General features: G+C 44.2%; 1 protein-coding gene across 2 annotated transcripts in view; it reads left to right on the top strand.

The window, feature by feature from the left end:
• GASK1A (golgi associated kinase 1A) overlaps positions 1–17,779 on the top strand; it is a 123,442-nt gene that overhangs the window by 85,942 nt on the left and 19,721 nt on the right. The window lies entirely within an intron of this gene.

The following is a 17,779-nucleotide window of genomic DNA, read 5'->3' as shown; positions in this document are numbered from 1 at the left end:
CCTAGTCCTGTGAGGTCAGGCTAGGGCTGTGCGATCCTAAGGGTTGAGTGAGACCAATGTGACCTTCCAATGCTTTCCCCACTCCCATCTAGTGAAACAAGCAAAATCAGTAGTTATTAACTACTTAACAAATAACTGCTGTGTTCTACCACATCCAGAGTTAGGTTTACAGCTCTTCAATAAGTTCCTTTTTGGGTCTGTGGAAATATAGGGAGCTGCAGAATCTCAGAAGTGGGAGGAACTTAGAGCTCACATAAACCAGGGGTATCAAACTGGGGCCAAATCAGCTAGATTCTCCAGGCTTGGCCTTTGATGCTAAAGAGAGAGAGAGGGGGGAAGGAGTCTGGGAAATCTCTCAAGACAGCAGCTATGAATTTCCATGAAGACAAGTCCATGAATTTCCATAATTCTATTTTGCATGTCAGAAGGTGAACATTGGTCTAACCCTGTGCGTCTCTTTTGTAACATTCATCTGTAACACTCCCAGGTAGGTAGATAAGCTTCAGCTCAGGTTCTCAGGAGTGCAAATAGGAAAAGCACATTAATACTTTGTAAATTCTACTCTTCCTATTTTTGTTGTTTTACACTGCTCCTCCCATGAGATTAACCATATCATCGTTCAACAAGTGGCTGGGGTTATGGACTATTTAGTTTTAGTTGTATGTGGGGGGGGGGGCAAGATGGGGCATAGAGGACACATAGAAGACTACTTTCTTCTACTTCCTAGTTTTGCCTTTTTTACATTTTCATTCTTTGGACCCCCACAGCACCACAGTGCACCCCTAGAGGTACCCAGTGGATGCCTATCACAGGAGGCAAATGGAGTTTAGCTCACATTTCCCTGCCTGGGTGAATTCTCTCCTTGGCTCTTCTTCCCCCTCCACCTCGGCCCCTCCCCTGTGGACCAGATACACCATTCCAGATGCCTCAGTATTGGGAACACCCAGCACCAGATCTTCACCTTGGCAGAACTCTGTCTAACTAGATCGCTGACATTGCGGGACTAGTCCAGAAAGCCTGCCCTGGGTTATATGCAGAAAGAAGTTACACTTCATGACACAGGAGAGGAGCAGAACCTTTCCAGCTTCTTTTCTTGGTGGAACTTGGTGATACATAGTCCAGGATAAGGGATCATTCCTTCTAACACTCAGTGCAACTTAATCCAAACAGCATGTGGTCACATCCAGCCTGAAATGGGTTTGGCCCAGCCAGACAAGGGCAAGAGGCCAGAACAGAGGAAAGGGAGCCAGATGTTATGAAATATTGCTCTGTGCTCAGAGGGCTCACATAGCCCTTAGCAAGTATGTGGGCAGGGATGCAGTGCTTGCTTATTTACTCGTAAACACAAAGCTGCAGATGGGGAAATATTGATGACTTGATCCCTTTCAAAAGTGAAGACCTGAGATTCAAGGTGGGGGGCTAGAGCTACTGACTTCCAGGAACACCTAATTTTGCCAAGAGCCTCAGTGAGGAATTAGAGGAGGCGAGGAAGGTAGGGGTGAAGGTGGGGGCAGGTGAGCTTCTGGGGGTATAATTAGAGCACTGACATTGGACACCTCTGGGGTAAGAAGACATGTACTTTAAAAATTTTGTGTGATGAAGAGAGGGCAGTCAAACTCACTTTGGAGGAAGAATTTCTGAGAGGTGGGGGACTTTCTGCTCGCTGGGTCCTTGGCTCACTTCTTCGCTTACCCTGCAGGCTCCAGGGATCAGGCCTGCGCTTCTCCCCTCACCCACCCTCTTTCCCATCTGAACTGTGTTTCCTGCTGCACTGGCTGCCAGTCTGCTGCAGGTCCCTGACCTCCTTTTCTCTCAGTACACACACCCTCCTTTCCCTCTTGGATTCTTTTTAGCACTAGAAACTTTGCTGATTAGAAATCTGGTGTTAATTATTGCTAATCTCCTTCTAAAGGTTAACGGAGCTCAGTAGGTCTGTGTTCAAGCCTTCCTCTCCCCAAACCCCTTGTTAGGTGGTCTCGTGTGTGTCTCAAGACTGACAGTTTCAGAGGCTGAGTGTGCTAGAAGAATTTTCCTTCCCCTCCCCAAACCCCTTGTTAGGTGGTCTCGTGTGTGTCTCAAGACTGACAGTTTCAGAGGCTGAGTGTGCTAGAAGAATTTTCCTTCCTCTCCCCAAACCCCTTGTTAGGTGGTCTCGTGTGTGTCTCAAGACTGACAGTTTCAGAGGCTGAGTGTGCTAGAAGAATTTTCCTTCCCCTCCCCAAACCCCTTGTTAGGTGGTCTCGTGTGTGTCTCAAGACTGACAGTTTCAGAGGCTGAGTGTGCTAGAAGAATTTTCCTTCCTCTCCCCAAACCCCTTGTTAGGTGGTCTGGTGTGTGTCTCAAGACTGACAGTTTCAGAGGCTGAGTGTGCTAGAAGAATTTTCCTTCCTCTCCCCAAATCCCTTGTTAGGTGGTCTCGTGTGTGTCTCAAGACTGACAGTTTCAGAGGCTGAGTGTGCTAGAAGAATTTTCCTTCCTCTCCCCAAATCCCTTCTTAGGTGGTCTGGTGTGTGTCTCAAGACTGACAGTTTCATAGGCTGAGTGTGCTAGAAGAATTTTCCTTCCCCTCCCCAAACCCCTTGTTAGGTGGTCTCGTGTGTGTCTCAAGACTGACAGTTTCAGAGGCTGAGTGTGCTAGAAGAATTTTCCTTCCCCTCCCCAAACCCCTTGTTAGGTGGTCTCGTGTGTGTCTCAAGACTGACAGTTTCAGAGGCTGAGTGTGCTAGAAGAATTTTCCTTCCTCTCCCCAAACCCCTTGTTAGGTGGTCTGGTGTGTGTCTCAAGACTGACAGTTTCAGAGGCTGAGTGTGCTAGAAGAATTTTCCTTCCCCTCCCCAAACCCCTTGTTAGGTGGTCTCGTGTGTGTCTCAAGACTGACAGTTTCAGAGGCTGAGTGTGCTAGAAGAATTTTCCTTCCTCTCCCCAAATCCCTTGTTAGGTGGTCTGGTGTGTGTCTCAAGACTGACAGTTTCAGAGGCTGAGTGTGCTAGAAGAATTTTCCTTCCTCTCCCCAAATCCCTTCTTAGGTGGTCTGGTGTGTGTCTCAAGACTGACAGTTTCAGAGGCTGAGTGTGCTAGAAGAATTTTCCTTCCTCTCCCCAAACCCCTTGTTAAATGGTCTGGTGTGTGTCTCAAGACTGACAGTTTCAGAGGCTGAGTGTGCTAGAAGAATTTTCCTTCCCCTCCCCAAACCCCTTGTTAGATGGTCTGGTGTGTGTCTCAAGACTGGCAGTTTCAGAGGCTGAGTGTGCTAGAAGAATTTTCCTTCCCCTCCCCAAATCCCTTGTTACATGGTCTGGTGTGTGTCTCAAGACTGACAGTTTCAGAGGCTGAGTGTGCTAGAAGAATTTTCCTTCCCCTCCCCAAATCCCTTGTTAGATGGTCTGGTGTGTGTCTCAAGACTGACAGTTTCAGAGGCTGAGTGTGCTAGAAGAATTTTCCTTCCCCTCCCCAAATCCCTTGTTAGGTGGTCTCGTGTGTGTCTCAAGACTGACAGTTTCAGAGGCTGAGTGTGCTAGAAGAATTTTCTTTCCCCTCCCCAAACCCCTTGTTAGATGGTCTCGTGTGTGTCTCAAGACTGACAGTTTCAGAGGCTGAGTGTGCTAGAAGAATTTTCCTTCCCCTCCCCAAACCCCTTGTTAGGTGGTCTCGTGTGTGTCTCAAGACTGACAGTTTCAGAGGCTGAGTGTGCTAGAAGAATTTTCCTTCCCCTCCCCAAACCCCTTGTTAGATGGTCTCGTGTGTGTCTCAAAACTGACAGTTTCAGAGGCTGAGTGTGCTAGAAGAATTTTCCTTCCCCTCCCCAAATCCCTTGTTAGATGGTCTGGTGTGTGTCTCAAGACTGACAGTTTCAGAGGCTGAGTGTGCTAGAAGAATTTTCCTTCCCCTCCCCAAACCCCTTGTTAGATGGTCTCGTGTGTGTCTCAAGACTGACAGTTTCAGAGGCTGAGTGTGCTAGAAGAATTTTCCTTCCTCTCCCCAAACCCCTTGTTAAATGGTCTGGTGTGTGTCTCAAGACTGACAGTTTCAGAGGCTGAGTGTGCTAGAAGAATTTTCCTTCCCCTCCCCAAACCCCTTGTTAGATGGTCTGGTGTGTGTCTCAAGACTGACAGTTTCAGAGGCTGAGTGTGCTAGAAGAATTTTCCAACTCGAGACAAAAGACAACATCTGTTCTAAGGTTGGAGGAAAACCTGATGTGTATTAGTTTCCTTCTTAAGAGATTTTCAAGGGTAATTTTGATCTAGACTTAATTTTTTCCTAATTTGCTCTATTAGAATCTAACCTTCCTGTAAGTCGGAGCCCCACGATACTATAACTGTTATGCTTGCCTTTGTGTTTGTATTTACAGTTGTATTGATCTAAGTGATCTGGTGCCGTTTATCCTTTAGTATAACACTTCCCAAACGCTGTGGACTCCCGAGGTTCCAAGGATCTATGCCTCAGTTTAGATCTGAGCCATTCAGGTTGGTAGCCACCAGCCACATACGGAAACGTGGCTGGTCTGAGCGGTGATGTGCTGTACGTGTGACATACACACTGGATTTCAAAGACTTATTACAAAAAATGTAAAGTGTCTCAATGATTTTTATATTAATGACATGTTGAAATGATACTATTGTGGATAGATTTGGCCAAATAAAAAATATTATTAAAGTCAATTTCCCCTAGCTTTTTCCCCTTTTTAAAATGTGGCTACTAGAAAATTTAAAATTTCGTGTGTGGTTAGCATTATATTCTTATTAGTCAGTGCTGACTTAGATAAACACTGGCTCAGAGCAGAACCTCATTCTTCAGTTCTTTTATTCTTAATAGTCAAGCTTAACAATTCCCCATTTCTTGTTTCCTGACCTTTGTTCTGAGTTTTGTTTCTGAACATTGGGGGACTATAGGTGTTCATTAGACTCTGATTTTCTCATTCAAATGTACCTGGACTTTATTTGATTCGTTTATTTCCGAGAAGAGTCTCTAGACTGTTGACCTCAATCTTGATGATTCTTCTAATTTACACAAGAAAATATTTATTTTATTTGGTCCTATATCCCCTTCAAATAATCTTTAGCACATTGTGGTTACCCACAATGCATTTTTAAAAAAATAACAGATGAGCACAGTCAAACTCAGACTACTCCTTGCCAGAGTCATTTTGTGTATGAAGAAGCAGACTGTTTCGAGGTTAAAGGTCTCCAAAGCAGGGCTCACTGACCTCAGGGGTACACTAGACAATCCACTGGGTTACAGTATAAAAAATATTACAACTTCTTTTTTTTTTTAAGATTTTATTTATTTGAGAGAGAGAGAGAGAGTACAAGATTGGGGAGGATCAGAGGGGAAAGCAGATTCCCTGCTGAGCGGGAAGCCAGATGCTGGGCTAGATCCTGGGACTCCAGGATCATGACCTGAGCCAAAGGCAGACACTTAATGGACTGAACCACCCAGTCACCCTTAGAACTTCTGTTTACATTTGTTTTACCCAATCCTTTTCTGACTTTTCATTTCTTGTTCATGCTTTCTAATGAACACATTCATTTACAATAATTTGTAAATATTGGGAAAGATAATGTGTAAGTATTAGAGGGATGTTCTCAAAATTTTTACTAGTAAGGGTATGTCATCAAAAGATTTTGAGACTACTGGTCCAAAGAAGGTAATTTTCTCTCCTAGTGTAAATTGACTCCCACCACTGTGTTAGTTACTCTTTTGAATTTATGTAATTCATTCATTCATTCATTCATTCATTCATTATTGAGGATCTACTAGGTGGCCGTTGCTTTGCTGGCATTTACCTGACCTCTGGGCTGAATCTGTTGTTTTCCTGCCCACCTCATGGCTGGAAGAAGTTTTGGCAGGCTTAAGGTGTTTGGGGGTAGAAGAATGAGTGATGGGGGCCTTTTTTCTTGGGCTTGCCAACATAGCTTTTAGGACTGAGCAGGTCTTCACTGAGGAGAAATGTCTGCTGTCTCTAGTTTTAACGTTCTTCTCTTTATTGTTTTTATTTTTTTAAAGCTTTTTTTTTAAGATTTTTTATTTATTTGATAGAGACACAGCGAGAGAGGGAACACAAGCAGGGGGGAGTGGGAGAGGGAGAAGCAGGCTTCCCACTGAGCAGGGAGCCCGATGCAGGGTCCTGGGATCTTTAGTGTTTTTAAAACTTGTATTTCCTGGGGCTCTTCTCCCTGTTTCAGTTCTTTTCCTAGACTGAGAACCATCACTTTTTTTTTTTTTTTTTTAAAGATTTTATTTATTTATTTGAGAGAGTGAGAGAGAGAGAGAGCACAAGAGGGGGGAGCGGGAGAGGGAGAAGCAGACTCCCTGCTGAGCAGGGAGCCCGATGCGGGACTCGATCCCGGGACTCCAGGATCATGACCTGAGCCGAAGGCAGTCGCTTAACCAACTGAGCCACCCAGGCGCCCGAGAACCATCACTTTTTAAGACTTCTTTGGTCTTCATTCCCATCCCAAGCACTAGCTATTGCTATTTGTTCAACCCAGAAGTTTCTGTCACATCACAAGGTGACCGCATCCCTGAAGTGATGCTATGGAAGCTAAGCAGCAGAACCTGGCCAGAGATTCATGGAATCATTTGCTTGGGGTAAATGAGATTTAAATCTGAGCCTCAGGAGAACTTCAAACTACCCCCTGCCATGACCCTTCAGTCCCCATCTCTGCCATAAATCCCCCAAGGTCAATATCTATAGTGCTTTTACCTGTCCAAAATACTTTCCTTCAAATGTGCCAAGGAGAGCATTTACTTGGGCAGGTTAAGGAGAGGAGGGGTGGGGGGGGAATGAAAAGAGATTTTCATTTTCAAGAAGGACTTTTCTCCATCCTTAGGAACCCACTGTGTAGACCACCATTTACAAGGCTAAGCTGGCTTCTTGAACACAGCACCCACCGAATTGCTGCAAGTAAAAACCATGTGAAGCCATAGGAAGTTGTTGAAAGGGGCAGCAAAATCCCAGGTTCCTTTGCCATGTTTAGCCCCTCCCTAAACTCACCTCTGTCTCCCAAGGCTTCCTTCATCATTCTGTGGTAGAGTGAGAAAGTACGTGGGCTTTGGGAAAAATTTAAACCCTGCCTGCCACTGACCAGCTTTGCGACCTTGAGTAAGGTACTTCTCTAAATCCCTCTGTACAATGCTGCACAATATCTAGAATTGTAGAGATCATCATATTAGTACATACATTGTGGGGTTTTGAGACTGCCTGCCCCGCACATGGTATGTGCTTGGTAAGTGGCTATTATTAATAGAGATCTGCCGTGTCCATCTCTTAAGTCGGGTATGTTCAATTTCCTGGATAGAGTCTTTTACTTTTTTACTTGAACTATAGTTGACACACAATGTTACATTAGTTTCATGTGTACAACATTGTGATTCAACAAGTTTATACCTTATGCTTTGCTCACCACAAGTCTATTCCTGGCTTCCCTTTTAAGAATGCTTGAGCTGAAATGAACTTGGGCGCCATCTGGTTCTGGAAGGATCAGGAGGCATAGCACCTGTCTGGTTTTGAGATCAGGCCCTAGACCTAATTTGATAGTAACAGATCATAAGAAACGGCTTCTGAAGTTACCTCTCAAGTATGCCCAGATTTGAGTGGGCCAAATGGCAGCATTCTCTCATTGATATTCTTTTATTTAATGAAGTAGGACATGAGAGAAAACAGTTATTTTCATTTTGAAAGAAAAATAAATGTAGCCCGAAAACGTTTTTATTTTCCCTCAATTTTCCCCATTGCAAAAAGACTGCCACCTGCCTTGACCTCATGCAAGCTTCATTTTCCAGATGAACTGACCAGTCCCAAAGAGGTAAGCCTCCTTTGAAGGCAAGGCCTATCCCTGAGACCCAAGTGTGGTCTTTTGCAATCAGGGCTGGAGCAGGGGCTTTGGGTGGCAGCCCCTTCCCAGGGTGGCACAGCGATTAGGTCACTGGCTCTGGAGCCAGACTGCCTGGGCTCATGCCTTGGTGCTGCCCTTACTAGCATTCTCTATGCCTTGTTTCCCTTACCTGTAAAATTTAATAATAATACTAGTACCTATATTATAAGACTGGCATATAGATTAAATGAGTTAAGAGAAGTAAAGTTCTTCAAACAGTCCCAGGTACATAGTGAACACTGAATAAGTGTTAGTTATCGTTAGTTATTGTGTGTGTGTGTGTGTGTGTGTGTGTTTCGTGTGTTTCTTTTTCCTGGAAATTGTCTGGGCTAGAAATTACCGGGGCAAAAGTCCTTTCTTGTCTTGAAGTTGCTGATGTGGAAGGAAAAATCACAACTCTCCAATGAAGCTGAGCAAGAGGGCCTGGCTAGGTCGTGGCTTAGGAGACAGGCAGCCTGGGATCCTGCCCACAGTGAAACAACAGCTCCAGCCTCCCAGGACCCAACGGATCTTACTGGGAGAAGGACACTGTGTGCCTGGAAGTTCTAATGGGGTGTGCCTTTCGCCTTTGCCCCCAGGCATATGTCAGACCAATTTCCCCTGCCTGGAGCCTGACTCTGGGTTCAGCCAAGGAAAGCAGAGTTTGACCAGGTCTAGCATGCAGTGTTACTCACAGGACTGACATGTGGTTTTAATCCAGCCCTCTGAAAATATGCTTATGTATTCCCGTTCACTCTAGTCATGGTTTTGTTATGAAAATTATTTAACTGATCTTTAAAAAATGGAACAGAAACTCCAAATTCAAAATCTCTGCCAGTCTCACTCAGGGTCTGAGTAGTGATGAATCAGTGATCAGCCAATGGGGATTGTTTAGTTTAAAAGAGAGCAGAGGTCGGGGGGCAGAATGGAAGGGCCTTTGACATCTTTAGTGATGACTCTAGAACCAAGGCTAAACATGAGCTTTATTACACACACACACACACACACACACACACACACACACACACACACACCACATGGCTTCCCTCAGGAAACTCCCATCAAGAAACACTTTACAAATGCTTTGTAATTTTATCTGTTTTGATGGGGAGAAGAACCTGTGACCTCTGTCTTCTCTCCACCTCCCCTGCCCAGCATGTTATCCCATCATCAATGGCAGTTTAGTGGAGGTCCAGGGTTTTGTCATCTTTTTCTGACACCTGGGAATTGAGAAAAGATGGCTTTGCCTCTGTCTCTGCCACTTGGTCCCATGCAGCAGCCAGTGGGAATCCTAGTTGTTAAGCACAGGGGATGTCAGGGTTCAGAGCAGGGCCTTCTGGGAAGGGAGAGCTAGGGCCCAAAAGTCAATCCTGACTGGATTTTCCCGAAGTAGATGAGCATTCCTTTCCCTGTGACCCTTTAGAAATGGGGAAAAAAAAAAAAAAAAAGTCTCCTGCTGGCTGTTACAGTACAAATTGTAATCGAGTCCTTTCCTCCAAGTGTCCTTGTTTCTGAAATTGTCTCAGTGCAAAGGCCACCAGGTTTGTGTTGGAATTCTTCAAAAAAGCCCTTCTCAAAAGACCTCTCTGGTTTCCATTTAACAGAAGTCTCCCTCAATTACGAAAGTAACCTGTTCCTGGGACATATTTGTGACCAGGGTGCACTATTATTATCTGCATCATAGCCTGAGCCCATCTGTGGTGACAGCACTATGCCCTTATTAGTTAAGGGAAGGGCACTATATTTCATTACTAAACTGCCTTACTGTTATCTGACCAAGGGCACACACTGAGCCCAACAGAAACCACGGAAGGATCTGTGTTAGTTAAGTTCTGCTATGACAATGCTGCATGATAAACAACGTCCCAGTCTCCATGGCTTACAATATACACCCATGTCTATGTGTGGGTGTGGCTGGTTTGGCTGCAGGCTGGGGACTGGATTCAGGTCCCTTCCAGGGGCCTCACCTGGGGCATACGCCTCTTGTGGAGGAGGACAAGTCTGTAAGGAGGCAAGTCAAACCATGCAAGCACATTCAAAGCCTCTAGTAGGATGTGGCATATGTGATGTCCACTAACATTCCATTGGTAAAAGCAAGTCACGTGGCCAAGGTCAAAGACAGTGGGTGGGAGGTATACTCTATCTTCAGTGAAACCATGGCAAGGTGAGGAAGAAGGAAGAATAGTGAACAAATAATACCACCATTGACACTGTCCTTCACTTCATGTTGAAGAGCGGTCTCTCACCCTCTATGGAGGCAATGATAGGGGGTTTGGTGGTGGCTCCTGTCTGCAGCCCAGCACAGGTCCCCAGGTTCTCAGTGGGCTGGGCTCTTTTCTACTCTCTCGGCTTTCCTTCCCACAGTTGCTAGGGAGCCCAAACCCCAGTCTTGTCAAAATCTGTCTTTTCCTTTAGTCCCTGCACATACTTCCTTCCTGGCTCCTACCCTCTCGCTCTTCACCTTCCAACGTGCTTTTAAGCCATGCAATTCCTTCCTGTTCCATCTCTGATATCTTTGGTTGGAACCTCTGTAGGACAAGACCTTTCCCAGTGCCAAGGTGGCCTCCTCTTAGTTTACACTTGTAGTTTTATGATGAAGGAGTTTCTCATTCTGCCTCTACTTTGAGCTGTCCTCCCAAATATCCCATTTTTTATTCTGACATTACAATATGCCAAACGCAAGAAAGGGAGTGGGTATTTTTCAGATCCCAGAAAGGTAAAGGGAGTTAATTTTTTTTGAAGATTTTTTATTTATTTATTCATGAGAGACAGAGAGAGAGAGGCAGACTCCCGGCAGAGCAGGGAGCCTGATGCAGGACTCGATCCCAGGGCCCTGGGATCATGACCTGAGCCGAAGGCAGACGCTTAACCGACTGAGCCACCCAGATGTCCCAGGTAAAGGGAGTTTAGAAAGAGGAGGCAGAAACATTGATCCCACTACTCATTTAAATGTACCAAACTATGTGGTGGACCCTTTACATATTTTGACTCATTTACTTCTCATGGCAATCCTTGGAGGGAGGAATTATCTCATTCTCCCCCATTTTATGACTGAGGAAATGGGCCAGAGAAGTTGTGTAACTTGCCCATTGTCACACAGGTGGAAAGGGCAGAAGCTGATCTAGAACTCAGCTGTGTTTTCCCCAAATCCCCTTTTTCTCTAGCCACCCCCTCTTTCAGTCCTCTGCAGCTGTGGGTGGATGTGACTGCTAGGCCAGTGGGCATCTTCTCTGAGGAATTAAGGGGAAGGAGGGAGGCTTGGAGAAAGCGTGGGTGGTGGGGGTTAGAGGAGGGCAGGAGAAATCGAGCCGCTGTAGGAATAGACAGTGAAGGTCACACCAGTCCACTTTCCTGCCTACCAGCGTCATCCCAGGGCAGAAAAGATAGTGTGTGGGTGTTGGATGGGGAGATCGGGGGCGGGTTCAGCTGGCAAGTGGGCGGTGATGGAGTCTGTTGGGTCCCATCAGCAAACTTTCTAGAATATCATGCATCAATCCCCTTTCCCCTTCTCTAATGTCCTCTTTGTTATTCAGCTGAATATTTCTCTTCAGAGGATGTTTTTTCAGTTTGATCAAAGCTGCTTTTCTTTTTCCAAAGCTTTACTTGGGTGGCCCTGTGGGGACATCTGCTCATGGCCGGTTTGAACCTTTCTCTCTGCACAACCACACAATTACCAACTTTCTCCAGGTTGTCTGAAGCCAAGTAAGGCCAAGAAGAGGATCAAAACAGTCTGTCTTCTTCAAACACTTTCAAAAAGATGATTTATTTTTCCCTAGTGGCATCCAAAAGTTTGAGAATACAGATTATGAATCCAACATGAAAACATATTTTCCTTTTTAGAAGGAAAAAAAAAAAAAAAACCAAACAGATTTCTTTTTCTATGGCCATTTTTCCTTTTAGTTTTAATTCAAAATATTGGTATTCTTGCCAGCTGTGGGGCCCTGGGCAAATGTTAGCACTCTGGACCTTTCAGTTTTCTCAGCTATAAAATAGGAATGAAAGCATTCCCATTTCCCTCATATGCGTGAGGATTTAATGAGATAATAACTGATATCCGATGAAAAGGTAGTATCTGTAAGCAGTGGGACCCAATGACTTCATCTCTCAGTGTCTCCTGTATAGAAATCCTCACAGTTTCCCCTAGAGCTGCATGTGCTGTGTGTTCAGTGCAGTGGTTTGCTATAATAAAAATTGGGAATGATCAAAATATTCTCCCTATAGTGGAATAGTTAAAGAAATTATGGAATATTCCCACTGTGAACTATTAAGCAGCAATTAAGTAACTTTATATAGATAGATACGGGAAAAGCTTCAAGACATCTTAATTATGTTCAACAAGCAAGTTGTGGAATGATCCTCTCTTTTATGCTAAAAGTAATTACCATGTATAGTAGATGAAAAAGGAATCCCCCAAAAGACATCCATGTCTTAATCCCTGGAATCTGTGAATGTTACCTTATTTGGAAAAAATGGTGTTTGCATATCTAAGTTAAGGATCTTGAGATGGGGAGCTTATCCTGGATTATCCAAGTGAACCCTAAATGCCCTCATGTGTGTCCTTGTAAGAGGGAGGCAAAGAGAGTTCTAATGCACATAGAAAAGGAGGAGACATTGGGGTACCTGGGTGGCTCAGTTGGTTAAGTGTCTGTCTTCAACTCGGGCCCTGATCCCAGGGTCCTGGGACCGAGCCCCATATCGGGCTCCCTGCTCAGTAGGAAACCTGCTTCTCCCTCTCTCTGTGTGTGCACACATGCTCTCTCTCTCTCTCAAATAAATAAATAAAATCTTAAAAAATAAATAAAAAATAAATAAAATTCCCTACCCTAAACAGTTAAAAAAAAAAAAAAAAAAAAAAAAAAAAGGAGGAGGCGCAGTGACCACAGATTGGAATGATGGGGCCTCAAGCCAAGGAATGTCAGCAGCCGCCAAAGCTGGAAGGTTCTCCCCTAGAGCCTCCACAGGGAGCTGGTACCTTGATTTTGGCGTAGTGAAACTGATATTGAACACATTTCTGTTGTTTTAAGCCATCAGGTCTGTGGATATGTATTGTGGCAGTCACAGGCAATTAATACATCATGACAGACGTGCATGTTTTAATGGAAAGAAAAGAAACAGGCCTAGGAAGATGTATATCCAAACTGTTGACTGTGGCCCCCTCTGGGGAGGGGAAAAGATGTTCACATTTTATTTGATTTTCTTAACATTATTTGGGTTGTTCACTGTGCTTATTAATGCATGTATTGTGTGTGTGTGTGTGTGTGTGTGTGTCTTTTAAACAGTAATAAAGGCCAAATTAAAAATATATCTAATCAGGACAAAATTTAGAATCTCACTTCAGAAGGATTATCGGGTAAAGACATCTTAGAGGGTGACAAGAATCATCTGTTTTATAGGAAAAAAGCTCATTTCCATGCCTCTCAGAATTGTCCCTCTGAAGGATGGTGACTGAGCATTTATGCACTGACTTTTGTCCCCTTTGGGCTGAGCATTGTCGCCAAAGGTATTACCTTTCCCTGTGCCCCCCTGCAAAGCAGGCAAGAAAGCAGAGAGTGCATCAGGCACTTGAGGTGGGAAGCTGTCAGCGTGCAAGGGATTGTCCACTGTGGGGGCAGCAGGAATCCGTTGGGGGCCAAGAGGTCCACAACATGGGGCACCAAAAGCATCTTCTACAGAGAGAAAGCTCCTGGAGCCCCAAACAGGGAAGAAGCCCAGAACTGGAGGAGCCCCTTCTCACCAGCAGGCTTGCAATGCCCTAGGCCAGGGATCGGCGTCTGTCCCCCTCCAAAAACCCCTCTTATCTGAGGGCTCGTCTCATACGGAGCCTCCTGTGTGGCGGGCACTGTGATAGTCCCAAGACACAACAGCAAGGGATCCAGTGTCCCACCTGCGTGGATCGACAGACTTTAAATGGTCAAATATAGTAAAGAGTGAAAGGGTGTGCTCAGGGAGGAGCAGGGTGTTACGGGAGCTCATAGCTAGGGCATCCAGCCCACGGAGGGGCCTCTGTGGAAGGCTTCCCGGGGACGACCTAAAGAATGAGAATAGGGGGAGAGGGATGTTCCAGGCAGAGGGAACAGCATGTGTGAAGTGGAGATAGAGAGGGTCTGGCACTGTCCAGGAAATAAAAGTTCAGCGCGACCAAGCACTCCAGGCATTTAGACTTTCTCCAGAGAGGCTTTGAGGGATATGATCGAGTGTGTGGAGAGTGGATTGTGGAGGAGCAGGAGTGGAGGGAGAGACCAATTAGGTATCCTAGTAAAGAAGAGGGTGCCTCAGCCTAGGTAGACACAGAGTGGCCAATGAGAGATGAACTGATTCCAGAGATGTGTAGGAGGAAAAATTTGCAAGACTTGGATGTATGGGGCAGAGAGAAGGGCGGAATGGAGGTCCGGCCCAGATTTCTGGCTTGGATGTCTGGGTGGATGGTGCTACCTTTCAGCAGATTGGAAACAGGAAGGCATGTTTAGAGGTGGGGGAGATGGTGAGAAATCATAGAGAGTAGAGAACATCTTGTCGACCTAGTGATCCCTTCCCCTCTGACTCCTAGAAATCTCGCTGTGATGGGTGGGCCACCTCTCTTCCTGCTCCATGACACTCTTGAAGGGCGGTCCCTTGGGGGTGTTAAGTTGCCGACATACCTAGAGGCAGCCCTCAATTCCCACAAAGCTAGTGAATAGATCTTGTGAACGTGTATAGAAGGAGCAAAACTCTTTGATCTCCCGGAGCTGTTTGGGGGCCGTGGCTGCGGACCACAGAAGGTGGAAAAAGTTGGTTGTTCTGTGGCCTGGCCTAGTCACTGCATTCTGTAAGGGTATGTTCCTTTCCTCTTAAAAATGTGCCACTAAGGCCTGTTACTATGAACATGGCCACATAAACTCAGCATTCTTGCCACCGTCTCCTGGAAACCATCTGAAACCAACAAAGAGAATGGAAGACAAAATGCAAATTCCTTTTTCCTTTTTTTGAGGCAGAGGAGAGGATACGTGATACATGATACATCACAAGCCAGATTTGCAGGAAGCAGCCTAGTCATGATTTCAAATTCAACTCAGGCCCCTCTATAGGAACCTCTTTCAACTGACTCGTCTAACTCATAAAAGGAGTTCAGCATCCACGCAGAGACACTATAAGAAAAAAAGGGAACAATGAACAGCAAAGTTTATGAGCAGATTAAGGTCAGTCACCCTGAAATAGGTGAAATTTTTGAACAATCGCTTCATTATGGATTTTTAAAGCTTAATGAGAAAATACCTCTATGAAGAAACACTACAAAAGAGAAATGCAAGAACTCAAGAAAAAATGGTAAGATAGCGGGAAGAAGTAAAATATGAGCTGGAAAGAAATAGGGAAAAGTAGAAATTAATAGGAATTTGGTAGAAATTCGAAAGTACACCAGGGTGAATGAATATTGGGGAAAACACAATCAGCCAAATAGAATATAGAAATAAGAAAAATGAACAAACTAAAATGAAAATGGTTAGAAAGGGTTAGGGAGAAGATGAAAGATATACACAGGACAGACAGAGGAGATCCAACACATAAGTCATTAAAGAGCCTGAAGAAAAAATAAAAATAAAATAGTGGAACGGAAAACATATTTAATATTTAGTCTAAGAAAACTTTGGTGAAATAAAATATTTAAATCTACCTTTTCTAACAAGGTAGATTACACCCAGAAAAATTGACCCAGGAAAGTCAACACTGAGATATATTCTATTAACATCACTGGACTTCAAAGAAAACAAAAGATCACGTCATACCTGTCAGAATGGCTCTTGTCAAAAAGACAAGAGATAACAAGTGTTGGTGAGGATGTGGAGAAGGGGGAGCCCTTGTGCACTGACGTTCCTCAGAAAACTAAAAGATAGAACTATCAGATGATCCAGCAATCCCACTTGTGGGTGTTTCTCTGAAGCACATGAAATCAGTATCTTAAGGAGACATCTGCACTTCTATGCTCATTGCAGCATTATTCAAAATAGCCAGGATATGGAAACAACCTAAGTGTCCACTGATAGATGAATGGATAAAGAAAATGTATATATACACAACACAATATTATTCAGCCATAAAAAAAGAGAAGGAAATCCTGCCATTTGTGACAACATGGATGAACCATGAGGGCATTTTGCTAAGTGAAATGAAGTAGACAGAGAAATACTATATGGTACTATACGGTTATCATTTGTATGTGGAATCTAAAAAAAATGTTGGGCTCGTAGAAACAGAGAGTAGAACGGTGGTTACCAGGGCTTGGGAGGGGGCAGGGGGAATGGGGAGACATTGGTCAAAGAATATATAGACTTCCAGTTATTAGGTGAGTAAGTTCTGAGGCTCTAATGTACAGTAGGTGACTGTAGTTAATAATACCATATTGTACACCTGAAATTTGCAGAGAGTAGATCTTAAGCATCTTCAACACACACACACACACACACACACACAAAGGTAACTATGTGAAGTGTTGAGTGTGCTAAATAACTTGATTGTAGTGATCATTTCTTAATGTATACACAGATCAAATCATCACATTATATACTTTAAATATATACAATTTTATTTGTCAATTATACTTCAATAAAGCCAGGAAAAAAGTGTAAAGAAAAAGAAAGAATTCTTATGGCAACCAGGCAGGATAAAAGGTCCCTTCTATTCAGTGGAGTAGGACTCACAAGCCATTCGGAGAAAGAAACTGTGCCAAAATATTTTCTTTCTAGTCAAACTTTCCTTCGGGTGTGAATGCTGTAGAAAAATAGTTTTGAACATGCAGGAACTCAGAGAATTTTGTTCCCGTGAGCACTTCTTGAGAAAATTATGGATTTTTGGCTTCAGTCAACCAAGAAATAATGAAAAACCAGGGCAAAAGGGACAGGAATATGCAAAGAATGTACTTCACTGAAGGGCTAAGACCTGAACAATTGTGAGTATTGGACTAAAGGGATAGAATGTACAAGTTTTATATTCTAACAATATAAAAATGATACAAATATACAAATTTGGAAGGGGAATCAGGGAAAAGGTGGGAGAAAGAATAAACATGCTATTCATTAATAAGAGCAGAGAGCCAAAGAATATCATTTAAAGCTGCCAGATACAGTAGACATGTAGGCATCTTTAATTGTACAAAGGCAAACATTAAAATGACAAGGCGAGTGACGAATATTGAATAGCAGAAGAATGGTAGGGGACAGGGAAGAGGACAGGTGCTCATTTTATGATTGTTCTTACTAGGGATTCAGAACGACTATTTAAAGAGCTAGACAGCTAAGGGCATACAAGCATCAAGGTATACACCATGAAACAAAATAAAGGTAACTGAAAACATAGTGAAACAATTCCAGATTATAAATACAAAAAATATGCCGTAAAATTTAATGACAGACTAAAGATGTATAGCATGTCAAGTGACATAAATGGGCTAAACCTACCTAGTGAAAGAACACAGAGCTATTTTGGTGGAAGTGTGTGTGTGCATGTGCATGTATGTGTCTATTTATTTATGTGTATGTATTTGTGTGTATGTGTGCGTAGGGAGATACAGAGCGCACAAAAGTCCTCTCCTAAACCCTTACCCCATGGTAGACCATGAAGGAACCCTCTGGGCAGATTTGAAAACCATTGTTCCAGCCCATCTCCAGCAAGCAGGAGAGGGATTCCGGATGAAATCCAAGTTTTCTTAGCCCACATCTACAAGGAAGATCTTCTCTAGGCTTTGTCTCCCTGCCCTGTGGCCCTGGGGGCCTTGACTGGAGAGGGAGGAAATCAGAACCCTGCCTTCATCTGAGCTGCCCGGTGCTATTCAGCACACTGGTCCCCAGCCTGCCCTGCCTCAAGCAGGGTGTTCAAGATCGGGGCAGCACGGCCCTGGGACGTAGACCCACCTGCTGGCTCCCAGCAGCATAGGCACCTCGGGGTCAGGTGGCCAG

This window comes from Halichoerus grypus, chromosome 1, assembly GCF_964656455.1.
Source record: "Halichoerus grypus chromosome 1, mHalGry1.hap1.1, whole genome shotgun sequence".
NCBI classification, from domain to species: domain Eukaryota; kingdom Metazoa; phylum Chordata; class Mammalia; order Carnivora; family Phocidae; genus Halichoerus; species Halichoerus grypus.
This window is presented reverse-complemented; position numbering and strand designations above follow the sequence as displayed.